Source organism: Nomascus leucogenys, chromosome 4, assembly GCF_006542625.1.
Source record: "Nomascus leucogenys isolate Asia chromosome 4, Asia_NLE_v1, whole genome shotgun sequence".
Taxonomy (NCBI): domain Eukaryota; kingdom Metazoa; phylum Chordata; class Mammalia; order Primates; family Hylobatidae; genus Nomascus; species Nomascus leucogenys.
In genome coordinates, this window is record NC_044384.1 from 137131032 (window position 1) to 137158845 (window position 27814).

Genomic DNA, 27814 nt, shown 5'->3' on the forward strand with positions numbered 1-27814 from the left:
CTAATCATTTGTAATTACCTTGTTTCCTCATGTCAGATTTCTCATCTGTCTTCCTGTGTTCCTTATGTCAATGCTCACAATACATTAATGACGTATCTGTAGTCACTAGCTCAAATTCCTCCAATATTCTCTGTTACACGTGCATTATCTATCATACATTTAAAAAATCTTAGCCTAGAGTATAAGCCCTCCCAGACCTCTAACCCAAATCCACATGATAAAAATCAAGTCATACTCTCAACCTACTTACCACACAACCATAATTTGCAAATTCCAGCTTTCATGACTTTCTCATGTTACCTGTGCTTTCTGCGCCTTGAGAATCTTATCCTCTCTTTTCATGATCTGTTTAAGATTTACTTATCTTTCAATGCCGCATCTAACTCTTCTGCCTCTCAAGTCACCTAGTAGTTATTCCCCCTTCTGCTATTTAAATCTATGTGGTTTGTAGCAGTGATTTCATGCCTCAGTCTACAATTTATATGAACGTTTAATATTTAAGTAAATGTTGAGTTCCTTGAGAAAAAGGGTAAGACTTATATTCTTGCATCCAAAACAGACTCATGCCCAGAAAAAAAAAAAACACACACACACACACAATGTTACATTTAATACCTGCCCTGTTACAAAAATAATTTATGGCATCATACATAATTGCATACCTCAAAATGGGAAAATAGAAATTTTTGAGATAAGAAAGACCTAAATAAGTAAGAGCTAAATTATTTGTTTATATATATATGTATATATATATATATGTTTTGCCATATGAATTATTTTGAAGATAATTGAATACTACATGATTGGCATGCTTATTGATAAATAATAGATATTTTTACTCTCTGAAAAGTATTAAAGACAAATTATTCACGGAAGACTTTTAATCTCTACTGGAATTTTTAAGGGTGTGGTAACTTTCAGAGGTTTATCTGATCTATAAGCTCCCCCAAAAATATTTGATTACATATTATATGTGCATATAGGTATGTATATATGTGTGTAAATATGCATAAATACACACTTCATTTGTAATAATGTACAGTTGGCCCTTCAACAACAGGGTTAGAGGTGCTGACCCCCCACATAGTTGAAAATTTTCCTATAAATTTTAACACCCCCCAAACGTAACTCCTGATAGCCTGCCGATGTTAATTGACTGTTGACATGATCACTAAGGTTTCTTTTGACTGCTTATGTTATCAATAGCTTATATTTTGTAGGTTATATATTTATATAATATATTCTTACACAATTAGAGAAATAAAACATTACTTAAAAATCACAAGAAAGAGAAAATATATTTATTAAGCTGAAGTAGATCATAAAGTTCTTCATGCTCAGCATCACGTTGAGTAGGCTGAGGAGGAGGGAGAAGAGGAAGGATTTGTCTTTCTGTCTCAGCAGTGGCAGAGGCGGAAGAGGTGGAGGAGGTGGAAGGGGAAGTATGAGAGACAGGCACACGCGGTCTAACTTCTATAGAAAAAGTCTGCTTATAAGTGTGTCCACGAAATTCATACCCCTGTTGTTCTAGCATCACCTGTGTATAAAAAGCAACTAATTAAAGAGTTTTTTTGTTTTTTTGAAGTAGTATACTTCAGTTTTCTTTTTGTTCACTAATTTCATTTGATGTTTCTCTTATCACTATCCTCAACCTTTTTCAAAGAGCTCTGCCATAATTGACAGTTTGGGGAGTTGCAGTAAGTGCTTTGCTTTTTGTCCTTAGAGAAGAATAGTAACTCTTGGTGATACTTTCTGGACTCTGAAGCAACATTATGCAAAACATGAGTGATTTCATATTGCCTCTGGACATGCTAAGGTGGTTTACTCTATGTCATTCCCAGGTGTTTATTACTTAATGTCGTGGGCTTGGGAAGGTTATTCTTCGTTTAGACTCTAAAATAAGTCAGATCTAATAATGCACAATGAGCACTGTGGGGAAAAAACAAAACAAAACAAACAAAAAAAAAACCATAGTAACCAAAGGCCGGGCACAATGGCTCATGCCTGTATTCCCAGCACTTTGGAAGGTTGAGGTGGACTGTTCGCTTGAGGCCAGGGGATCGAGACCAGCCTGGCTAACATGGGGAAACCCCGTATCTACTAAAAATACAAAAATCAGGCAGGTGTGGTGGTGGTGCTTGTAATCCCAGCTAGTCGGATGGCTGAGGCAGGAGAATCGCTTGAACCTGGGAGACAGATGTTGCAAGTGAGCTGAGATTGCGCCACTATACTTCAGCCTGGGTGACAGAGTGAGACCCTGTCTCAAAAATAAACAAATAAATAAAAAATAATTAGTAACCAAAGTACGAGACAACCTCTTCCTTAGCCTGAGCGTTTTACTATTTTAGAGGAAAGTATCTCACAGGGTACCTGTATCAGTGTAATGCGGTCGCTATGGTTCTCAAGAAAGGCATTTACTACTGAAATTGCCGTTAATTTCAATTTACTTCCCCTTTGAAAGAGAGAAAGGATTGTAAATATGAGCAAATTGTGCTTGAATGAGTGAGCCCTAATCAACCATGATGTTCCTATTCCTGGAGCCTGGGAGAAGGCTCCCTCCATCTCTCCAAGCCACTACTACACTTTAATCAGAATGGGCATATGTGATAGTATCCACTTGCGATCTATGTGCTAAACAGTTCTTACAGCTTGGTTAAAGCATTTCTTTGTAAATGAATGAGCCATAATTATTTGCCAAAACCTTTCCCAAAATGTTTTAAACTCTCATTTTGTCCTAATCCATGTGTTGATAAATATAACTCTCATTTCTATTATAAAAAGTCGAATTGTATTTCCAATTTATTTTCTCCATGAAAATGAGATTTTATTTCTACTACAACTTATTTGTTTATTTGTTGGTTTGTTTATATTTATGCTAACACTATCCTCTAAATATTTCCCTTACAATTTTTCTTCAGATAATTATCATAAGAATAATTTTAATGTACTTACAAGCTCTAACTTCTATTTAACTGTGTTTTAAAAGGTTTATATTATTAAATGCTTCCATTTGAAGTATTACTATTTTTTAAACTTCAAAAATGGTTTCTTGAAACTTACTCAGATAACTGAAAAATCAGAGTAGAAATTAGTACACAATTCTACAATTTATTTTAGCACTGATAATCAAAATTATCGTGACAGCTAAGAGTCCTAGTTTCAAAAGTAATAGCTCTGTGTATTCCTGTTCTACTGTTGACCCATTTTACTCTTAGGCTGCATTTGCCTTTTCTTTCATAGCCTAACTGAGCAATTCTGTATTTGTGATTATGTTATTAGGTCTGTCTTTCTCCAGGACCTTTCCTTCATACTGTATTTGTGTTGGGTAGCAGTAAAATGGGCTATTCATGAATGAACCTTCAGCCAAACAGGCCTTCAGTGCTTCAGAGCCACTCGTGGTTAACTGCTCCTTAAATCACTCCAGCAGACGACCACAATACTCAATAGAACAAATATACTAATCTTAAACCTTCACACTCTCTGGCACATAAAACATCTGCTTAGACTCAGGGGAACTTATAAGGAGTTTTCAGTCTGTTTATCTAAATGTAGAACTGTACCTAACCTAGACATACAAAAGGGAACCAAGAGAAAAATATTATGATGCCTATGAACATAAAACTTATGTACTTGTTATGGTATCATATGCCACTCCCTAGCCATTCCCTTAGCCTCAGCTAATTTTCTTTGCCCAGAATCCTAATTAATCTAACTGCCCAAAGCAGAGAATAGTGGGACAATTTAACCAAACTGAAGATATACGATGTGAATGTAGTAAAAAAGTAATTGCTAGAAAGCTAATGCTCCCCGAACCTGTATATTCTCATGCTGCCATATTTGTGTAAAATTTCCCCAAAAGTTTCATTCACTTTAATAATGTAAAGAATCAGGGAAGTCATTCAGTTATCGATTCAAATAAAAGGATCAATACTGCTTCACTTGATTTAGAAAAATGTACAAGATACAAGGCTTGATAGAGGGTGTGTTAAGGGTGTGAGTCATTGTTTCAGTATGGAATTAGAAAGAATGAGAACATGCATTTCTGATTAAGGTTTCTGTTTTATAATTTACATTCATGTGCTGTTTCAGTTTGTATTTTATAAATACTTAAACTTATTTAAACACACTTGTTCCTTTGTATCTTGATAGAGTAACTGATTTAGTAAAGCATTCAACACTTGAGATGACTTTAGTAACATTGGCTGTTGACATTTTAGCTGATAGAGTATAAATAAAAAATGACAAATGGGCCTAAGATCTCAATACTGTATTTGCTCTTTCTGTTGCTGGGAAAAAAAACAAAATTAATTATTTAAACATTTACTTTGAGCTTACTATGTACAAATAATGATGTTGCTGGAGGAATGGATAAAGGCAAAGATCATTAAATTCTGCATATTAAACCTAAACAACTTCAAAATGTAGAGAATTTATCCTTCCTAGATCCTAAAGTAAATGATAGAAGAGTAGGAAAAGAGTGATCCATAAAAAAACATAGATTTTCAACAATTAAAATTAATTAAATATAAAAAATTTACAAATTGGATGCTATTAAGTTTCACATATCTCATTTGTAAACAGAGAGACAATGTCTTAATGACTATGCTAGACCCTTATATGCCAGGATTTTTCTTTATGGACTAATGAATTCGAATTTTATTTAGGTTACCATGAATCATTTTGAAGAGATTTGTTGAAATTACAAGTAATATCCCTTATTATTCATCACTGAATTTTCTGAAATTGACCTCAGAATGTGCCCTAGAATTAATCAACAATTTTAGCACTCATATATATTAATCTTAACTCTAATTAAATTATATTCACTTTTGTCCAAGTCCCCCAAACTTCTTTGGAGTGGGACAATAATACATAATCTCTGTTGAAATTCTAGAAAAATAACTCCGATATGTTATTTAGTCATGTAGTCAGAGAAAATGTGAGCCTACATTGCAGCCATGACCCAAACCCAGGGAGCATGTAGGACAACTTGCAAGGGTGTGAGGTAGGGAAGAGCCCATGCTCTGGGCCAGGCTGCTCTGCTGATAACTGGTGGGCACTAGAATACTCTGACTTCTTTTCTAGGGAAGGCTGAGGAGGCCTAGAAGTGGATTAGGGGAAAGGTGCATGTATGCTGGTGGCTGGTGAAATGTCACACCTGGTTGAGTCAACTGATGGCTATAGATGAATTTTATTTTCATCAGTGCTTTGCCATTTCTCCTTTAATCACCAAAATATTCGTATGTATTCCCAACATGCATATTGCTCTCCCCTCTGCCTTCACCCAGATTTGATACAATAGGCCTCATTGTTCAAGGTGGAGTGTAAGAAAGGAATGGTACACAAGGATTGTGAAGGTCTGTCATTTTTTCTGGCCCTTTGATGTACTGTACAGTTCACTTAATTGCAGTGCATATCAAGGTCATTCTGCTGAAAATAGAAACAAAACATCAAATATGATCATACTCTTTTGTTCATTTCCTCATTTATTAAATAAGTGTTTATTGAATATTTACATGGTACAGCCTTGAAAATAAATAAGTATATAAAATATGATCAATCATTAAGACATGGCCTGATTGATTACAATAGACACAGAGTCTCAATGGATGCATGAAATTCAGATAAAATGATGGATGTTACTTTATTATGAGCAGATTGGAAGGACAATTGTTGAATTTCTTTCCAATTTACTATTGAAAATTGGGCCAGGTGCCGTGGCTCACGGCTGTAATCCCAGCACTTTGGGAGGCTGAGGCGGGCAGATCACCTGAGGTCAGGACTTCGAGACCAGCCTGGCCAATATAGTGAAACCCTGTCTCTACTAAAACTACAGAAGTTAGCCGGGCATGTTGACATGCACCTGTAGTCCCAGCTATTCGGGAGGCTGAGACAGGAGAATTGCTTGAATCCGGGAGGCAGAGGTTGCAGTGAACCGAGACTGTGCCACTATACTCCAGCCTGGGTGACAGAGTGAGACTCGTTCTCAAAAAAAAAAAAAAAAAAGATACATTTCTTTTCCTTCTTATTTCATGTAAAATTATTAAATGATGGCTTCATTTGATAATATTGAAGATCTGTCAGATCAGATAAAAATTGAAATATTTATGACATACTTGTATTCGAGTGGAAAAACAGCAGTAAGTTCTTTTCAGTGAACTAATCTATTGTTACTAAAAGGATACTAAGTCCACATAACACAATGGGCTTATTTGTCCAGTTAATTGGTATTTCTCAAACGCAAATGCACTTAATATGGTTTATAGGTTTTTAGTGTTATGTTAGTAATCCATTCCTCATTCAAATATATCTTTTGGTAATTGAAAGATCTTAGTCAAGAAATGTACAGTTTAGATATTTTCATATGGCAAATCTAAATTATGTAAATCCTCATTACTTATTTTCATGAAGGGCCTTTTGGGTGAAGACTCTTTGAATGAATGTCCTCATGGGTAATCAAATTGAGCATGAATGATTCATCGCTTTCTATCCTTCATATCTCCTTCTTACAAGGAGAGGACTGCAATTCTCCTTATGAACCCAAAAGTAGGGATAGATGAATTACCTGTTGAGCAGCTATTACACCCTTGATGTGTGCATCTGCTCATGTTTCAAACAAAATGCTTCTTCCCCTGATGTTGAATTCTGTCCAAGGAAATTGTACTAATTTGTGTCCTGTTGCTCTCTGATCAGTTAGATTAAAAAGATTATAAAGAGCAGGTGCATGAAAGAATGCCTATGGCTTTAAGCAAGTGTCTCCAGGTCCCTGTTTTGAGGAGACTGACTGCAAAGATTGTGCATCAGAGTTATAAAATCAATTCTAAAAATAATTTCATTCATATTCAATTTTCCATTTTTTTCTTTGTAACTAAATAGAAAATCTTTCATTTCACATTAACTTAGCTAACTTCTCCATGACTCTTACCACTACTACATATTACTTCATTCTACTACATGGCTCCTCTTGTTATTCAGACTCTGGGTCCTCCCATTTCTTCCTGGACTGATTCTAAAACTCAGTTATTTCCCTCCTTTAGAGGGCTCAGTCCGGGATAGACTTTCATTGTGAAGCAATGATAAATGATATTGACTTCTCATCATTTTTTCTCTCACCCTGTTTTCACTTTACATTGTATGTTTTCAGTATACAGACATAGACAGCACACCACAAAACCATGGGAGACTTGCATGGCTCTCATTTTATAAGGCAGGTACCTAAAGCACAAATCTCACATACAAGTTAACAGAGATAAATTACTCTCCTGAAATACATTGGTATTTGCATTGATTATGCTTGTGAGCATGACTTACATGAATACAGATTCACATGAGGATGTTGGTAAAGTATTGCCTGTTTTCTCATTCAACATATTTTGTGATCTATGAATGTCAATATATAAAAATGTAATTCAATTCTTTCTCTCTCTGTCTTTTTTCCTTTTTTTTCTTTCTTTTTTTTTTTTTTTTTTTTTTTTTTTTTTGGTATTTTCGAGACAGGGTCTCACTCTGTTGCCCAGGCTGGAGTGCAATGGCACAATCTCGGCTGACTGCAACCTCCGCCTCCTGGGTTCAAGCGATTCTCCTGCCTCAGCCTCCAAAGTAGCTGAGATCACAGGCGTGTTCCAGCATGCCAGGCCAATTTTTTGCATTTAGTAGAGACGGGGTTTCACTGTGTTGGTCAGGCTGATCTCGAACTCTTAACCTCAGATGATCCACCCACCTCAGCCTCCCAAAGTGCTGGGATTACAGGTGTGCACCACTGCACCTGGCCCTCAATTCATTTTTACTGCTCTGTTTTGTTCCACTCTTTAAATAAAACATATTCTCTGTTAATGAAAATTCTTGTTTTCTCCCCAATATTTTACTATTACAGACACATATTTGAACATCTTTTCTTCTTTATAAATGTTGGGGTTTCTATAACATATATACAGAAATTATGGAAAAAAAGGTATCCATGTTTTCAGTTTAACAGCTATTTTCTTAATTTTTTTTAAAGTGGTGGTACTAATTCATACGGACACAGTTTTTAAGGATTCTGGTTTCTACTTGTATTTTCCCATCACTTGCTATTTCCATTCAACTCAAAGTAGCCATACCTGTACATCTCTTTCTGGAATCTCTATTATATTCCAATGGTTTACTTCTTTACCTCTATATAAGTGTCTGGAATAATTCAGCTTTAACAAATATTGACATCTTAAAGGGTAACTACTGATTTTACTTTTCCCAAAATTATTTATTCTCCAATCTCCACTAATGAACATAAATTTATTTTCATTTTGAAGCAGAAAATCAGTTTGGTCTAATTCAAAGTTAGAAAAATAATTTGCTGGCTAATAAGGATATAACTATATTCTGAGAAAACAAAATTATTTTCTGTAAATATAATCACAAACCATCCTCTTTTAATGAAAACCATTGTTTTTATAAAATAATTTTATTTTTGTGTGTTTTTGATGTATTCACTTTCAAGAAGTTATTTTTAATTTCATATTTTTTCAGTGTTGCTCAGTTTTCTCCAAATTCACTGTATGAGTTTTGCATTCCTGTTTTCTTGCTTTTTCTTTGCCTGAAATACTACTGTAGTGGGTAAATTCTTTCCTTCCCATGGTAAGGATAATGGCTGACATTTCTATCACTAAAAACAAATTAACCAAAGAAAAGCATAACATTAATTTGACCACAGTTTTACATGACCATGGAGGGTTCAGATTGAAGCCCTAAAGACACAGTGTAAGTTGTCTGGTTTTATTCTTAGGTTCCATGAAGGAGGAACAACCGTGTAGAAATGTGATTGGAGAAAAGGGGTTCCAGCTGATGGTAACAGAGTGGGGAAACCTAGCAAGTCCTGTCTGCTCAGATTCTTCTTTGCCTCTTGTTGTAGCATTTCTTCTTCCCTGGTACATGGCAGTATCCTTCTGGAATGAGGGTCTTAATTTATTTATGGCCAGCTTACACAGAAAGCTGGGAGAAAGTTAGAGTAATACCTTTATGCTTTATGGCTGGCTTTAGGGAAAATGATTCTGGTTTCTATGAACCACTTTGAGGAAAAGGAATTCTTGTTTCTTTGGCTTCCCTAAGGGGAGAATAAGGGTTTCAGACTGAGGGTAGGACAAAGTCAGCAAGAATCTTTGCTTCTGAGGCTGCTGCAGAGGACTTCGTTTTGGAGTATCCTTTTCTGAGCCCCAACATTCGCATCTTGGCGTATTCTTTATTCATTACAATCCTAAAGGTTGTGTGAAACCTGCATCAAATGCTTCTGTAAAGCTAGAGAGTGTTCACTCCCTTCATCACATTCCTAGAGCATCTATTACTCATGTGGAGATTATCAAGTATTTGGATTGCTGCTATGGGACCCATAGCTCCCTGGAGTTTCAATGACTAAGCACCTCCCTAGCCCTCCCTGTAGTGTATGCACGTATCCTCTGTGGAATTTCCTTAAGGACATCTAGTTCCTAGCTCCCTTCTATGGCTTAAAGGAACTCACCTTCTCAGACTTAGGCCGTTTTATTTGTTCACGGTCTAATCAGAAAACTCTTCCATTTCTTATTTATGGTGTTTCTCGAACATTAACCAATTCCTGTAAGCTTCCAAAGATTCCCCATATTCACATACTACTTATGCTATTCGTTGAATATTTTTCTTTAAATTAACTTACTACCCCTATTTAAGTAAATGCATTTAAAAGAATTTTTTTTTTTTTTTTTTTTTTTTTTGAGACGGAGTCTTGCTCTGTCACCCAGGCTGGAGTGCAGTGGCGCAATCTCGGCTCACTGCAAGCTCCGCCTCCCGGGTTCACGCCATTCTCCTGCCTCAGCCTCTCCGAGTAGCTGGGACTACAGGCGCCCGCCACCACGCCCGGCTAATTTTTTGTATTTTTAGTAGAGACGGGGTTTCACCGTGGTCTCGATCTCCTGACCTCGTGATCCGCCCGCCTCGGCCTCCCAAAGTGCTGGGATTACAAGCGTGAGCCATCGTGCCCGGCCTTAAAAGAATTTTTTACACTGATGGAGGAAATTGGGAAACAGTCTCTCCTGCCGTAAGAGAACAGAAAAGATAAATACAATAAAAATAAGACAAAGTTATTATAATCCAACTAGAAAGATACTGCTTGGATGAAAAATTCTCTAATAGCTCTTTTGTTGAGGAGAAAGGTAGGAGAAATTTGTAATGTGTTTACTAGAATAAAAAAGACTTGCGGCTGGGCGCGATGGCTCACGCCTGTAATCCCAGCACTTTGGGAGGCCGAGGCGGGCGCATCACAATGTCAGGAGATCGAGACCACGGTGAAACCCCGTCTCTACTAAAAATACAAAAAAAAATTAGCCGGGCACGGTGGCGGGCGCCTGTAGTCCCAGCTACTCGGGAGGCTGAGGCAAGAGAATGGCGTGAACCCAGGAGGCGGAGCTTGCAGTGAGCCGAGATAGCGCCACTGCACTCCAGCCTGGGCGACAGAGCGAGACTCTGTCTCAAAAAAAAAAAAAAAAAAAAAAAGACTTGCTACATGAAATGCTAAGAAACCTTGGAAGCAAATTTAAAAGGGAATCGAGGTTGTTTCATGTTATGCCTATTTGCTATCTGAAATAATTACACTTGCACATATAATAACCTACCTACCACCAATAGTACAAATCTCACATATGGAGAAGCACAAATTACATTCATTTGCATATTTCTTTATGGATACTAAATCTGTAACAAATGAACATTAGAGACAGTGTATTATATGTTGTGATACTTAAAATGCTTTGCATGTATAGGTATGTAGTAAATATTCATTGCAGAAACAAACTGATATGTTTAAGAAAACAGAAACATCGACAGTAACTCCCATATCAAAAAAAACAGACCTGAATTCAAAAATCGGGTTTGTATTCATTTATGGGACTTTGAGTATGTTAAATTTTTGGAGCTTGTTGAGTATGTTATATTTTTGGAGCTTGTTCATTACTAAAAGAGTTGGTGATACTTTTATTGAGTGGTGCAGATGTATGAAGGAAATGATCTGTATAAAGGGCAGACGTGGTACTTTTGCTCATGGACTGAGTAGGGTATGGCTTTGAAAGTGAGTTCAGGAATCAAAAGGCTCCTCCTATCTCTCCTGCCCCTGCTAGTTCTTGCAAAAATTCCTTAACTTCTCCAGGTCTTATTTTCCTTACTTTATAAAAAGGGATAATAATAATACACCTCCCTCTCTGGGTTCGGTGAGGATTAAATGAGTTAACACCTGTGGGCATTAATGCCTGGCACATGGTAATCTCATGTGATTGTTTGCTACTAATATTACTCTTGCTGTTAGTTCTCTTTCTTCCCTTGAATGAAGGATTAGTCAGTGTTAAGGTGTGTAGTACTAAAAAGGATTCCTTTTCATTTTGTTACAGAAAATTACTGGGGTGGATATGAATAAATTACTTCATTTTGCTTTATTTTCAGATTACATAGGAATGGTTAGTCTTTTAGTTGAGAAATATAAAAAAAGATAAGCTTGGCATTAACTATCTGGTAGAGAGCAGTAAAAGACTGTTAAAATGCAAAATGCTGTAGATATAAGCAGAACATGTATTAATGCAATTTATCTTAATGCTGTACCATGAAAACAACTTAATGAATAAGTGATTTTAAATTCGTCTTTAAATTCATGTAATGTTTCAAATGAATTTTAATATCTGGATTTTCAGTCTTTCAAATTTTTAAGTATTTTAAACAATAAGATAATGTTTATTATTTCTTTTCCTATTCATTCCAACCTACCTTTTCTAAAGTAATGTGTACAATAAGTAAATAATATAAATAAATAAACCAGCAAGTATCAAGGACTGCATTGGCTGTTGGTATTTTAGTTATTCTCAGAACCAGCAATTGACATAATTTTAAACTATCTTGTTTTAGACGGATGTGGTCAAACTCCTTCAATATTTGTGCTGTTTCTTGATTTTAGGTTAGGTAATTTTAAACCAGTTAAATGTAATATACAAAGGTCACTAATTCATAATATGGTCAAGGCCTTTTCAGATCATTAGGTACAAGACAGAGTTAAATATTGTAGCTTGGAATATAGATTTATAAGCCTCTGGAGAAAATGCACTTTTACAAGTAATTAATTTTGTAAAATGTAGTCAGAAAAAAAAAACTCATACATTGAGAGTGTCTAAAATCAAGCTTTGGAAAACGTTTTGGAGCATGTGCTTTGGTCACCACACAGAGTATTAACAGGAATAATTAGATAGTTGGGCATACCACAGCCAGATCTGCATACTCAGCTAATTGCCTGCCTCAGTGGACAAGTGTTGCTAAAAACAGTGACTACTTGGTTTGATTACAGCAACATTAATGGAAATACCTTTGCACTTGTTGATATGGTTTGGCTCTGTGTCGCCACCCAAATCTGATCTCAAACTGTAATCCTCTTGTGCTGAGGGAGGGACCTGGTGGAAGGTGATTGGATCATGGATGCGGTTTGCTCCATGCTGTACTCATGAGATCTGCTCTTTTTGTAAGTGGCGGTTTCCCCTGCTGTCTCCCTTTCCTGCCACCTTGCGAACAAGGTACTTGCTTCTCCTTCACCTTCCACCAAGATTGTAAGTTTCCTGAGGCCTCATCAGCCATGTGGAACTGAGAGTCAAACCTCTTTCCTTTATAAACCCAGTCTCAGGTGTTCTTTATAGCAGTGTGAAAACAGACTAATACACCTGTCAAGGTAATGACTAATCTCAATGAATGAGAAAAGTATTAAAGTCATTTTCTTTCTTTAATATCAGTAAAATTATTGTGTTTTACATACATAACCATTTTAAATTATTTATGATCACTTCTAGTCATTTCAGATATATTAACTGATTGAAAGTTGTTTTCAATTGCACAATACTGAATTAAAATAAAACTGTTTAAAAGCTTATGGAAATAAGAGGCAGATAGGGGTTGAAAGTGAGTTATATGAAATCGTCTCTTAGGTTATTCAAATCACATTGAATATTGAATATTTTGTTACATATCCAAAATCTGGAGGTATGCATTTTTCAGCACTTTATTCTCTGATTTAAATTCTTGAAAGTCAGTAATAACAAAGCTATCAATTTCCTTCAGAAATTCTAAATGTTACATAATTTTTCTTAGAAAATATATTCACTGACATGATGAAGAAGGAAAAGCTCTATGAAAAATATCTGTATCTTAGATAAGCTGTTACACATTTCCACATTTAATATTTACATAAGTTTTTAAGGTAGGTGAATCTACCCTTGCATAAACAACTCAGAAAGAACAAATATACTTAGTGTGACATAAATAGCAAGAAGAGTATTGAAATTTAAGATTTCGTTAACTCCGTCCTCTGACCATCACACCTTATATTCTTGTTGAAGAAGACATACCTCAAAAATTCAGGAGAAAGGACAAATTTTATTCAATCAGACCTTACTGAATACGTGCTGAATGCATAACCGCATGATGGGATAAATGGTAGCTACAAAATCATTTGTTTATTCAGTAAGTATTATTGAGCACCTACCTGTTGTGCTTGAAGGAGTTACATGTGTAAACAACCCCAAAGTCCCGGCCTTCATATGGCTTATATTCTAATGGACGTGACAGAAAATCAACAGATGAATATTTCATTTGATGCTAGGCAGAGATAAATACTTCCAAAAAGAAACAAATCAGGGAGATTAAGATATTGAGAAATGGAGGGTTGCTATGTTATTTTGTATGAAGTTGTCATGGTAGGGCTGGCTGAAAAAAAAAAAAAAAAGATTCCAGTGCCCCATGGGATTCTGGTCCTCCTCACTTCTTTGCCCTCACTTTGGCATTTGACCTCTCTGGTCCGGATGCACCTGCCTCCCCACTCCACCCTGAACAAGTATTTCAGCCCCCACCGACCTGAAATGTTCTCACCCTCAATGGCTGCAAAGCTCCCTCCTTCACGTCCTCCTGGACTTTACTCAAAACTTCGGTTTTCAAAGAGGCCTTGACAGGCTGCCCTATCTAAATTACAACACTTATTTTTATTTTCCTCCTTCCTTGGCATTCTTGAGCTCCTCTTGCCATCTCACTTACCATATGTTTCATTTATGTTTTGTTCACTGTCTGTGTCCATCAAGAGAATGTAGACCCCATGATGACAGGGATTTTTGTTTGCTGATGTCACTATTCTATCCATAGCTTCTAGAAAAGTGCTTCCTGAGTGAAAATGCTAAGCTAATTTTTGTTTAATATATAAATAAACATGATGATATTTGTGTTTTGAAAATATATTTCTTGAAACTAGGGAACAGAAACAAGAAATAAAGCAGAAGTTGGAAAACTGTAAAATTATTTTGGTATAACATAAATCCTGAAACAGAATGCTGACAGTAAGGACACACACAAACAGATCTATGTAAAAAGTATGAGAAATAAAAAATGATGGAGCTATTTAACTCTAAAGAAGAATATAAGATCTAATTATCAGTAAAATTATTTGATCTTCAGCTGCAATGAATTAAAATACTGTGCACTATCAATAGAATCAGTGAAACCATAATGACTAAATAGCTCAATTTTATATATTATATTTAATGTGATTCAGAAGCCTCCTAATTTAGAATACTATTGATTCAGACATGGGGGATACATTTAAAGATAGAATGAAAGATGTTTTCAAATAAAATTGACTTGAAAAGCTTCCTTTACCAGTCCTGTTATATCATCTGGCACAATACATGATAAGAAACAGGTACAGCTTTTCCAATTTCCAAATGAAAAAAATGTCTATAATTGTGGAGTATTTTGACTCAAATACAATTTCACTTCCTCCCACCATGCCACGAATATGTTTCCAGTTGCTTGAATTATATTCTTTCTAGCGCATATTCATCCATCCCTACAATCAACAAATATATATTGAATTATTTAATGAAGCCCATGGATGTAATGATGGAGTAAATGGCACTATAGTGATTCCAAAAGTGCTCCCTTTTCTGAGTTATAATGAAAATCAGTTTAACTTTAGCTGAATTCAACAATAAAACCTCTAGGAAAATGCCTGACAGGAAGAAGCAGGCAATCAACAAAAGTGATTTTTCATCTCTTTTGTCATTTACAGAGTGCCTAGCTCTGTGTTTGCTGGTAGGAAGACTCTGAAAGAATTGCAAGCAAAGGAGTTTATAATCCTGTTGTGAGCTAAGACAAAAAAAATCATAAAGCAACAGAAAAGAGTATGACATATAAATCCTCCAAAAGTCTCGGTCAAGAAAACAACTAGGCATCTTCTTTAGTTTTTTTTTTTTTTTTTTTCCTGTCAATGTATTTTTTTTTTTCAAAATGATCAATTCTTTCTTTCTTTTTTAAAATTTAAGTTCTAGGATACATGTGCTGAACGTGCAGGTTTGTTACATACGTATACATGTGCCATGGTGGTTTGCTGCACCTATCAACCCATAATCTAGGTTTCAAGCCCTACATGCATTAGGCATTGTCCTGATGCTCTCCCTCCCCTTTCTCCCCACCCCTTGACAGGCCCCAGTGTGTGATGTTCCCCTCCCCGGGTCCATGTGCTCTCATTGTTGAACGCCCACTTCTGAGTGAAAACATGCGGTGTTTGGTTTTGTGTTCCTGTGATAGTTTGCTGAGGATGATGATTTCCAGCTTCATCCATGTGCCTGCAAAGGTTCTTTAGTTCTTAATACCAACACCGAAAGGAGGTTGATCATATTGTGTCCAGAATTGGTGGGTTCTTGGTCTCACTGACTTCAAGAATGAAGCCGCGGACCCTCGCCGTGAGTGTTACAGTTCTTAAAAGCGGCGCGTCCGGAGTTTGTTCCTTCTGATGTTCGGATGTGTTCGGAGTTTCTTCCTTCTGATGGGTTCGTGATCTCGCTGGCTCAGGAGTGAAGCTGCAGACCTTGGTAGTGAGTGTTACAGCTCTTAAGGCGGTGCGTCTGGAGTTGTTCGTTCCTCCCGGTGGGCTCGTGGTCTCACTGGCTTCAGGAGTGAAGCTGCAGACCTTCGCGGTGAGTGTTACAGCTCATAAAGGCAGTGTAGACCCAAAAAGTGAGCAGTAGCAAGATTTATTGCAAAGAGCAAAAGAACACATTGTGGAAGAAGACCCCAGTGGGTTGCCACTGCTGGCTCAGGCAGCCTGCTTTTAGTCTCTTATCTGGCCCCACCCACATCCTGTTGACTGGTCCATTTTACAGAGAGCTGATTGGTGTGTTTTGACAAGGTGCTGATTGGTCCGTTTTGACAGGGTGCTGATGGTGCGTTTACAATCCCTGAGCCAGACACAAAAGTTCTCCATGTCCGCACTAGATTAGCTAGATACAGTGTGTCCACTGGTGTATTTACAAATCTTGAGCTAGATACAGAGTGCCGATTGGTGCATTCACAATCCCGTAGCCAGACATAAAGATTCTCCAAGTCCCCACTAGACTCAGGAGCTCAGCTGGCTTCAGCCAGTGGATCCCGCACCTGGGCCGCAGGCGGAGCGGCCCGCCAGTCCCGCGACGCGCGCTCGCATTCCTCAGCCCTTGGGCAATCGATGGGACCGGGCGCTGTGGAGCAGGGGTTGGCGCTACTTGGGGAGGCTTGGGCGGCACAGGAGCCCGTGGGGAGGGGGGAGGCTCAGGTATGGCGGGCTGCAGGTCCCCAGCCCTGCCTCGCCGGGAGGCAGCTAAGACCCGGCAACAAATTCAGCGCAGTTCCGTGGGCCGGCACTGCTGGGGGACACGGCGCACCCTCTGCAGCTGCTGGCCCGGGTGCTAAGCCCCTCACTGCCCCGGGGCTGGCGGGGCCAGCTGGCCGCTCCAAGTGTGGGGTCCGCTGAGCCCACGCCCACCCACCCGGAACTCGCGGTGGGCCGCAAGCAGCGCGCGCAGCCCCGGTTCCCGCTCGCGCCTCTCCCTCCACACCTCCCCACAAGCTGAGGGAGCCGGCTCTGGCCTTGGCTCACCCAGAAAGGGACTCCCACAGTGCAGCGGCGGGCTGAAGGGCCCCTCAAGTGCAGCCAGAGTGGGCGCCAAGGCCGAGGAGGCGCGGAGAGCGAGCCAGGGCTGTGAGGGCTGCCAGCATGCTGTCACCTCTCACTATCAGGTAAAACAAAAGAAGAAGGTGGCATCAGTCATTTTCTCTTTTCCTTTTTCACCTTTGGTGGAAAGGCAAATTGTACTCATGATATAGGTGTACCTCACCAAGGCTGGTATAAGTAATGATGAGTAAAGCTTTCACCTTTCTTGGGTTCATGGTCTCTTGTACGGTCTCTACTGAGATCCACCAGTGGAGAGCACAGAATCAGGGTCTGGCCTCAGTAGGGGATCGACCCAGAATGGATGGAGAAATCTACCCAGACTGGCCCCATCTTATGATGGCCATTCAGCCACTTTTTGCTTCCGCCTTCGTGCCATTGAATGCTGTACTACTTCCCATTTCCTGTCTGCCTCTAACTTGTTATATCAATATTCAGGCTTATCTTTTTTCTCTTTTAAAATCTAAATAATTCAAGATAATAATCAAATTACTAGTCCAACTGCTTTCTCTTTATCTAAATAGTCAGCATATAATAATACTAGGATTAAACACTTATTTTAGTTAGACTTTGTTGGTCTCTGCAAGATCTTCTCTGTTTTGTTTGTTTAAAGCGGTCCATTTTAAATTAAAACACATTCATTGTGAATTTGTCCTTTCATCATCTCCACCAGGGAGATAACGCAAAGCAGAACAAACATCCCATAGATTTATTACCCATTTGAAAATTTTACATCAAAATAAATTTGACTACACTATAAATAATTTACATGAATCTGGTAAAATGTAAAGAAGTTTGTCAGAGTGGAAAAAAAATGACTTTCCAATAAAGTATTTTGAAAGTTGTTTGCAAGATTTTTCATTATCATTGGTGTCTTCCACTTTATTATCAGGGTTATGGAAGCCATCCTCTATTACCTTTTTTCTCATTACCTTGTTCTGCTTGGTGTTAGAATACAAGACAATATCCCTTCCTCTTTCTGGATATGTTTTCTTACCATTGTTTTTCAAATACGTTTTCTTGTTAATCCTTACTGCTTTAAGTAGTGTGGGCTTTCTGCTTGCCCGGTTAAGCTCTCCTGCTGTGTTTCTGGCAAATTTGTTTTTCCTTAAAGATTTTTCCTTCTTCCCCTGCTGTGAACATGCATTAGGACTCACCAATGGGGGTCTCATGCTTGCAATCTTAGCGTAAATGGTGCCTGTGGACTGTCTTTGTTGTTTTATCTCTCCAAGTTGATAACCTGTGAGCAGGCAAAAGGCTTGGGCTCCTTCAAAATTGTATTAATGGCTAAGTGTTTCTGTTTTTACCAGCAGAGAAGATCTGAGAATGAAATGACTTCAAAGTTAAAAGCCCAAATTTAAACCTGTGCCTAAATACATGTCAAAAAAAAAAAAATCATTGCATTTTCATCCAATGAAATACTGGATAACTATTTCCCATATAAAACTGTCTAATTTTAGGATGTATGAGGTATGTAAAGAAAACTAAGAATGACTGAAAAAAAATTCTTTTTTAAATGTCCACTTTTTAAATAAAATTTGTTTTCGTCTGGGAATATTTCCCTTTTATTGCCTATTCAAGTTTCCCTTTTCTGTCAGGCTTGGCTAGAATCATCTATTTCCTGTCTCAAGAGGCAGCACATTTGACTCAGTTATCTTTCACCATTCTTGAAATTCAGTTGCTAGGTTGCTTCTTTTCCATGCTGCAAAACCTGACTACAGCATTTTCCATAAACCAAGTAGAAAAAAAATATCCACTCCAAATGGCCGTTTTTTTATATAGCAAATTTTGACTATCATTATGCTGAAATGTGCCTTTGAGCATTATGTATCATAGATAGGGAGAAGTTTAAATTGCCATGGTAAGTAGACTTTACTGTATTGTTTCAATCTCTCTCAACATTAGTGGCTGTTTAGAGACTCATTTTGTTGGAGCAGAAAACAAAATGCCTTTCTGGTATGGAAAGTTCACACCACATAATTTGGACACTTCAAGCATTATGTTTTAAAAATTCTATTTCAACCGTGTCTTTAAAAGTTAATTCCAATAAAAATACTTCTACAGCACTTAAGTAGGGGATCACTAGCTAAGGGGTAGATGACACATTTTAAAAATGAGTACTTCTACTAGTTAAAATGAGAAGGGCACTTTAGCATCCTCCTTTTCTCCTCCCAGATTGCCTTTATATATGTCCATGTAATATGCCTTTGAGCTTTGAGGAAACTAGGACAGAGAGAGGCTAAGTGCCTTTCCCTAAGATGCACAGAAGGCAATGGACAAGCTGGGATCTGAACTCAGTATGTCTAGGACTGCATTTTAAACTATTGTGTTGCGTTCCTTGCCTGAATAAACAACAGATAACTGATATTGTAGTGTTAAATCTAATATGATCAACACCTAATGAACAGTGACACCAACATGATTTACCACTTCTCCTAGAATATTAACACTCCCAGTGAGGAATTGAAGAGGTTTTGGAATCCAGATTTAATTTGTATGGTCAGGGGGATGTTGCATGTTGCTATTTCAGCGTGCCAAATGCTAGCTTCATCGTCAGAAATTAAAAGCAATTTCCCAAATTAGCTTGCTATCCAGGACTCACATGTATCTCTTTTATATTCGTATTTCCTATAACAAGGAACACAGGTCTAAGCAGAAATTAGAGGCTCAATTTATATTTTAATTTTAAGGAATCAAATTAGTGAGTGAGAAGAGTAAATAATTTACTGTTCACCTCCAGCATTTGTGCATGTCTCTCCACATTATATTCAGGGTTTATGTGAATAATATTATAAAATTGTTAAATGTAATATTTTTAAAAAATTATATCAATTATATTTTTCAATACACAATTGCATTCTGTTTTTGACTTTATCTTTTGATTGACTAGTGATAAAATTTGGACTGGAGATAATTGGTTCTCAACAGCTGGACTTAAATTAACTTTATTACTTCTTCAAGCTTTTGTACAAATCTTGAGAGTTCTTTTTGTCTTCTTGATGAAACTTGGATTTTTAAAAGCTATGTACCAGATCTCACCTGCAAACTTAGTTCTTACTACCAGTTTTAAATTGTTCAAATCCCTACACTTACAGGGTTATGAAGAAGCAAACCTGTGACACACACTTAGGTAGGATCATTTATTCATCCTTTCAGACAGTATTTCTCCCTTACAGAAAATAAAACAAGGCATTCCATTGATAGTTTTTATTTAGACCCTTAATATAGCCAACAACAACTTAAAGGAATTATCTTAGGCGTTGTACATTTCCTTAACGTCTTTTTTCTTTCTGTCCACTCACTCCTATTAACAGGAGTCATTTATTTTAGCCTTTGCTGTCTATCCAGAAAGAAGCCATATCTCATAATATTCTCTTAAGCCCTCCTTCCACTTCCATTTTAGAAAATAAAAATAAAACCTCACTGAAGGAATGGAAAGACTCTTGGGGTAGAAAAGGTGAAGACTGTACTTTTACTTGCAGGTATCCTAAATCTCAGACACTGAAATCCACACAGAGGAAGCTTGGGGTAATGAGCCTCTGAGGAAGCACACTGGGGAGGAGGCGACACTCAGTACCACTCGTCCCGGAGCCAGGCTCCTGCAAACTTTAGCCACAGCACAGCTATCTTCAGTTTTTCATAATCTAATGTGAGTCCTCCATGTCAGCGTAGTAGTGTATAAGATCAAGGAATATTCTCTTTGAATTATTATAATTATTACCTGTCTATATTACTCCTCCTTTGGGTGGCCCAGCTGACTGGGTGATCTGCTGACATTGTCTCTAGTTCTTCTGCTACCACAACTCTAAGATCACGTGACTTCTCTCTTGATCCCAGCTTCATCACTTCAGTTATTGATCTCACATTCATTTTCCTCATTTCTTTTCAGTTTTCTGTTTTCTTTTGTATACGTTGGTATTGGTCCTGGGTTTAATACTGCAATACAAGACCCCCCAGACACTCATCTATAATTCCATTTATTTGATTTTATCTCTCAAAAATTGCCTACACTTGCTGTCTCCACTTTTTAATTTTTAAAATTTTCTGTTTATCCCACTCCAATTAGGCCTTCAGATGCAAACCTGTTTTATGTCTCTTCTTCATTTTATTCTCATCTCAGATGTCGCTTGCTCTGAAAGACTTTCTCTTTCTACCATTTTAAAAGTAGTCCCTGATTATATTACCATGCCCATTATATTTGTAGCTTCTGTCACTAATTAACATTATATTGCTTATATAATGTATTTCTTATATTACTGTATTTATCATCTTCAGAGCATGTTACTATTTGATATGCTGTTATTTATTTTTCTATGTGCATATCGTGTTTTCACCAAACTTGTGAGATTCATAATGCATCAATCTTGACCTCTACCTTCCAGTAGTTTTCACTCACAAATACTTCATTAAATGAAAACCATCTTCTGCCCAGAGCCTCAACCACTATTCCCAACCCTGAATACCTATATAAAAACACTGAAGTAATGATTCTAGATAGTTTGGAATTATTAGTAAATTTCCTGGGCCCTAATATTTTGAACTATTTTCCCCTTACGTGAGGCAAGGGACTAAGGTACCAAGTGATCTCTGCTACCCTTTCTAGTTATTTTTTCCCCCATGCCATCCAGAACAGTAGAAGTCACCAGAATTCTCTAGGGCTAGATTATTAGTGATGAACCATGTTTAGGTGACTCCAAATTAATTCATTCTCTTCTGGTGTCTACATGCTGTGTTTTTAAATTTACCAGCAAACTAACCCTATCTGAAAACCAGATTTTCCACACCTTTGGAGAAAAATGTCCAAAAATTGACATGTAATTCTATTTGATCAGGCATCTTTCATTGAACCTTATAACATCTTGCCAGAAATGTTATTTACATTATTAGATAAAATACTACATTGGAAAGTGTATTCCTTTGTAGAGAAATTTCAAAGTGCAAATTTAAACCAGCTCTTCCCTGAATTGCAGGAGGATCCGAGTAAATGCATTTAAAGTAATAAAAGCAATGCGGATACTCATTTTGATCCAAGAATGCTGAAAACTTCCTTACTATTAGCTAAGAAACATTAGATTTTAGAAGTCATTTGATTCTAATGAATGCTTTTTAAACATAAAATGTGATATGAAACAGAATGGCAAAACTAAAATAAAAAGGGTCCTAGTTACTGTAAGTAGCCAAGAAAACCAAGATAATTGTAACAAACAGATTTCGAGAGCATTGAATTAACATCACAAGGGAGGTACAGCAATATTATGAAGCCAGAGAAACATCTTGGTACTATGATATTGTCTCTCAGAAAATTGTGATTAACTCTCTGAAATCCACTTAACTGTTCTGAGAAAATCAGTACCTCTGCAATTGCAGCATTGTTTGGTAGATTCCATTAGAATGACAACAGGCAGTTAGTAAAAAAATCTTTTATTTATAGAAGTTTCATAATGCCAAAGAAAGCAATAAATTTCAGAATATAGTTAATGCTTAAAAATGGCAATATTAAACATTCAAGGCTAAAGTTTTAAAGTTTCAAATGTAGGATAGTTTGCATAATCACTTAGAATTATGTTTTTATTATTCTGCTAGTACTACTATTACACTAAAACAGCCACTGAAAGCTTTTGTGATCTTGAAAAACACTCAGATTTAACAGAAAAAAGAGGAACTTTTAAAAGAAAAGTCTAACCTTGTCTTACTGCAGCATAGATGCTCTAAAGCATTTTGTGATGGAGACAGTTTATAAAATAATAATGTTAAACTGAGCTTTATTAAAGAAAATAATATTGAATTTCTTGATGAGATAAACATAGCTTTAATTCTGTAACTTTTTTTGTTTTTTGTTTTTTTCACAACTTTTCTTTTAGCCTCTTGTTATCTCATTTGCTTGTCAAAATTGTTAGTGGCATTTGCTATAGTTACCAAATCTCTGTTGCATTACCAAAAAAAATTTCGATCTTATTGCTGAAAGACAATTTTCTTTGTAGTTGCGTATGTTTTATTTCAGAGATTTAGTAAGTTTTCATTTCTAACACACATTAATTTCACCTTCATATTGAAATATAATTTGTAGAAATAGAACATTCTAGAAAATAAGTTTGCTTTAATATGAGATAAAGGGGATTCGAAGATCTGAAGAGTCATAGCACTTAACTTGGAATTTTCAGAGACCAACTCTACAAGGGGAAGGTCTCCTACTTGCCAGTGAGGAACATTCAGTCTCCTGCTTTCTCCTACGCTCCTCCTACATCGGCATTCTTCCCCCTCTCCCCTCCTCCTTGTTCTTCCCATTAAATGTGATCATCCCCAGAGCTCCTTTAATCCTCTTCATTTTTAAAATTCTGCTTTTTGAAAATTTATATATATATATATGTTGTGTATATTTTGGGGTAGATGTAGTATTTTGATATCTGTATACAATGTGGGATAATCAAATCAGGGCAATTAGGATATTCATAACTCAAACATTTATCTTTTATGTGTCTTGGGAACATTCCAAGTCTTCTCTCCTAGCTCTTTTGTAATATACAATAAATTATTGTTAACTATAATTTCCCTACTGTTCTGCTGAAATACTAGAACTGATCCCTTCTATCGAACTGTATTTTGTACACCTTAACCAAATTCTCTTCATCCTATTCCCTTTTTATGTTTTCTCTACTATATTATCAAAACCACTGTCAGAACCATGAAATTCCTCCCAAATTCCTCAGGCAAAGTCAGTTCCTTGGCAACTTACCATCTGTTACAACACTTATGTTACATAACATAATGGGTTTCACATCTACACCAAATCAGAGTTTAATTAAGGAATAAAGCTTTATGGTCAGTTTTAAGGAAATTGTAAATGTTAACTTAAATAATAATGATAATAAATAGGATTATTTACATTCTGAGAGAACTTGCTATGAATCATCTGCTGTTATCAGCATTTCCAATTTGTTTAAAATTATGATATTTTAATAGCTTATCCAACTATTTTTATTGTATGAAGCATAGGATGCCTCATGTTAAAAAATGGTAAAAAAATGGAAACATAAGATTTAACAGTACATTAATGCAATTTGAAATTATAGTAGTTTTGAAATTAAAACAAAAAGAGGAAAAACCAAATAATTTTTATAAAATTTCTCAACATTGAATTTGTAGATTGCTTTGGTAAGTACGGTCATTTTCACAATATGGATTCTACCCATCCATGAGCATGGGATGTGTTTCCATTTTTTGTGTCATCTATAATTTCTTTCAGTAGTGTTTTGTAGTTTTTCTTGTAAAGGTCTTTCACCTCCTTGGTTAGGTATATTTCTAAGTATTTTATTTTATTTTTTGCAGCTATAGTAAAAGGGGTCGAGTTGTTGATTTGATTCTCAGCTTGGTCACTGTCGGTGTATAGCAGAACTACTGATTTGTGTACATTAATTTTGTATCCTGAAACTGCTGAATTCATTCATCAGTTCTAGGAGCTTTTTGGAGGGGTCTTTAGGGTTTTCTAGGTAAACAATCATATCATCAGCAAACAGTGAAAATTTGACTTTCTCTTTACCAATTTGGATGCCCTTTATTTCTTTTTCTTCTCTGATTGCTCTGGCTAGGACTTCCAGTACTCTGTTGAAGAGGAATGGTGAGAGTGGGCATTCTTGTCTTCTTCCAGTTCTCAGAGGGAATGCTTTCAACTTTTCCCTATTCACTGTTATGTTGACTGAGGGTTTGTCATAGATGGCTTTTATTACATTGAGGTATGTCCCTTCTATGCCAGTTTTGTTGAGGGTTTTAATCATAAAGGGATGCTAATTTTGTCAAATGTGTTTTCTGCCTCTATTGGGATGATTATGTCATTTTTGTTTTTGATTATGTTTATGTGGTGTATCACATTCTTTATTGACTTGCATATCACTGCATTCCTGGTATGAAACCCACTTGGTCATGGTGAATTATCTTTTTGGTATACTATTGGATTTGGTTAGCGAGTATTTTTTTAAGGATTTTAACATTTATCAGGAATGTTGGTCTGTAGTTTCTTGCTGTCATTGTTATGTTGTTTCCTGGTTTTGGCATTAGGGTGATACTGGCTTAATATAATTATTTATGGAAGATTTTCTCTCTCTCTCTCTCTCTCTCTTTGAGAGTGAGTCTCATTCTGTCACCCAGGCTGGAGTGCAGTGGCACGATCTCTGCTCACTGAAACCTCTGCCTTCCAGATTCAAGCAATTCTTCTGCCTTAGCCTCCCAAGTAGCTGAGATTATAGGCACCCACCACCACACCCAACTAATTTTTGTATTTTTGGTAGAGATGGGATTTTACCATGTTGGCCAGGCTGGTCTTGAACTCTTGACCTCAAGTGATCCACCTGCCTTGGCTTCTGAAAATACCAGGATTACAGGTGTGAGCCACTGTGCCCAGCTCCCTCTTACTGTATCTTTTGGAATAGTGTCAACAGGATTGATACCAATTCTTCTTTGACTATCTGGTAGAATTCAGCTGTGAATCCAGCTGGTCTTGGATTTTTTTGTTGGTAATTTTTTATTACGGTTTCAATCTTACTGCTTGTTATTGGTCTGTTCAGGGTTTCTAATTCTTCCTGAATTAAACTAGGAGGGTTGTATCTTTTTGGTAATTGATCCATGTCCTCTAGGTTTTATAGTCTATGCACTTAAAGTGTTCATAGTAGCCTTAAATGATCTTTTGTATTTCTGTGGTGTCCAGTGTATTATCTCCCATTTCATTTCTAATTGTGCTTATTTGGAGCTTTGCTATTCTTTTCTTGGTTAATCTTGCTAATGGCTTTTCAATTTTATTTATCTTTTCAAAGAACCAGCTTTGTGTTTCATTTATCTTTTGTATTTTTGTTTGTTTGTTTCAATTTTATTTACTTCTGCTCTGATATTGGTTATTTTCTTTCTTCTGCTGGGTTTGGGTTTGGTTTTTCTTGTTTCTCTAGTTCCATGAGGTGTAACCTTAGATTCTCTATTTGTGTTCAACAAAGCAAACAAAAACACGAAGTAGGGAAAGGACACCCTATTCAATAAATGGTGTGGGGATAATTGGCAAACCATGTGTAGGTTAATGAAACTGGATCCTCATCTCCCACCTTATACAAAAATCAACTCAAGTTGGATCAAGGACTTAAATCTAAGACCTGAAATTATGAAAATTCTGGAAGATAACATCGGAAAATCCCTTCCAGACATTGACTTAAGCAAGGATTTCATGAGGAAGAGCCCAAAAGCAAATGCAATAAAAACAAAGATAAATAGCTAGGACTTAAACTGAAGAGCTTTTGCATGACAAAAGGAACACTCAGGAAGGTAAACAGACAACCCACAGAGTGGGAGAAAATCTTCACAATCTATACATCCAACAAAAGACTATTATCCAGAATCTACAAGGAACTCAAACAAAGTAGCAAGAAAAAAAAATCCCATCAAAAAGTGGGCTAAGGACATAAATAGACAATTCTCAAAAAAAAAAATATACAAATGACCAACAAACACATGAAAAAATGCTCAACATCACTAATGATCATGGAAATGCAAATAAAAACCACAATGCAATACTACCTTACTACCTCAAAAATGGCCATAATCAAAAAATCAAAAAGTAATAGGCATTGATGTAAATGCGGTGAAAAGGGAATAGTTCTACGCCACTGGTAGGAATGTAAACTAGTACAACCATTATGGAAAACAGTGGGGAGATTCCTTAAATAATTAAAAGTAGAACTACCATTTGATCTAGCAATCCCACTACTGGGTACCTACCCAGAGGAAAAGAAGTCATTATATAAAAAAGACACTTCACTTTCATGTTTATAGCAGCACAATTCACAATTACAAAAATATGGAACCAGTCCAAATGCCCATCATTCAATAAGCTGTGGTATATATATGTGCAGTGGAATACTACTCAGCCATAAAAAGGAATGAATTAATGGCATTCGCAGCAACATGGATGGGATTGGAGACTATTATTCTAAGTGAAGTAAAAGTAACTTAGGAATGGAAAACCAAACATTCCGTGTTCTCACTCATAAGTGGGAGCTAAGCTGTGAGGATGCAAAAGAATAAGAATGGTACAATGGACTTTGGGCACTCGGGGGAAATGGTGAGAAGTGGGTAAATGAGAAAAGGCTACAAATTGGTTCAGTATATACTACTTAGGTGATGGATGCATAAAAATCTCACAAATCACCCCTAAAGAACTTACTCTTATAACCAAATATCATCTGTTTCCCAAAAACCTATGGAAAAAAAAATTCTCAACATTTTTTCTACAGTAGGATTTAGTCAATGAACATTATAATGATAATTTTATAGTACATTTACTTTATATTACTTAACATACAATTTAATTATTAATACTAATTTTATTTGTGTATAATTTATTCAGAAGTATTTCTGTTAGATTAGTCATTTAATAAATATAAAAGCAATCTGAGAAAAAACTAAAGAAATAATAATGAACAATTATTGTCTTATAGAAAATTATATTTTATAAAAATCAGTTTCCATCCTTCTGGTAATAAATATGTTATTCTGAAAATTGTACACTTAAGACATATTCAGTGCTTATTCATATTGTTTGAATCTTCTTATCCATATGTCTAAGTTGTATAAGACAGTAAAAAATGCATTTGCTTATTGAAAGAATTCTAGAACCTGAATTTATGCATTATCAAAGAATATCATCTTCACTTTTTCAGAACAGACTTCTAATTTCATTACATTATGATATAATATACAGTGTTCTTGGAGTTAAATGTTTTTTTCTGATTTCTCATTGAAACACAACTAAAATAACCAACATAATTCTGAATAAAACTT

General features: G+C 36.4%; 1 protein-coding gene across 4 annotated transcripts in view; it reads left to right on the forward strand.

Moving 5' to 3' along the window:
- Positions 1-27814, forward strand: part of SGCZ (sarcoglycan zeta) — a 1114856-nt gene that overhangs the window by 646075 nt on the left and 440967 nt on the right. The gene's annotated exons all lie outside the window — the stretch shown is intronic.